Consider the following 1,035-nt stretch of genomic DNA (forward strand, 5'->3'; position numbering starts at 1 on the left):
GGGGGGGGTGGTGACTCGATCCTGGGGACGAAGAGGACGGAGAGGAGGGAGAGGAGGCTGGAGGTGGAGAAGGTGGAGCAGAGAGAGAGCAGAGAGCTGCAGAGAGGTGGGTTTATATGAGAGAGAGAGAGAGAGAGAAGAGAGAGGAGTGAGAAAGACAGAGATGTGGGTTTATATGAGAAAGAGAGAGAGAAGAGAGAGAGGAGAGAGAAGACAGAGATGTGGGTTTATATGAGAGAGAGGGAGAGAAAGAGAAAAAGAAAGGGAGCAAGGGAGTTTTGTGAGGTTCAGTGGATTCATTTTTTTTCACATTCCGCCGAATCAGTGCCACATCTAGCTGTAGAACATTTAAAAAAATGAGGCACCAGGCTTTACAGTTGTTCAGAATGAGTCTAAAGTGCAATGCGTTCTAATCGAAAACTAGCTTGTTTTGCCACCCACATATGGAGGTACTGCCACAAAAACATTATAAAAAGTAAAAAAAAATCTGACAAAAAAAATGCTAAATATCTGATAAAATAAAGTGCCAAAAAAATGATAAAAAAGCAAAAAAAATCGGACAAAAAAGTGCCAAAAAAAATGATAAAAAAGTAGAACAAAATTTGACAAAAAAGTGACCAAAAAATGATAAAAAAGTAGAACAAAATTTGACAAAAAAGTGACCAAAAAATGATTTAAAAAAAAACTGGCAAAAAAATTATAAAAAGTAAAAAAAATCAGACAAAAAAATGACAAAAAAATGATAAATAAGTAAAAGTAAAAGACAAAAAAGTGACAAAAGAAATGTTAAAAATGATAAAAATCTGATAAAAAAAAGTGACCAAAAAATGATTAAAAAAAGTAAAAAAAATCGGACAAAAAAATAATTAAAAAAAACTGGCAAAAAAAAGATAAAAATCTGATAAAGCGACAAAAAATGATAAAAAAGTAAAAAAAAAATCAGACAAAAAAGTGATACGAAAAATGAGAAAAATCTGATTAAAAAAAAGTGAGAAAAAAGATAAAAAAGTGTCAAAAAAATGATTTAAAAGTGAT

Source organism: Gobius niger (genome assembly GCF_951799975.1).
Source record: "Gobius niger genome assembly, chromosome: 7".
Taxonomy (NCBI): Eukaryota; Metazoa; Chordata; class Actinopteri; order Gobiiformes; family Gobiidae; genus Gobius; species Gobius niger.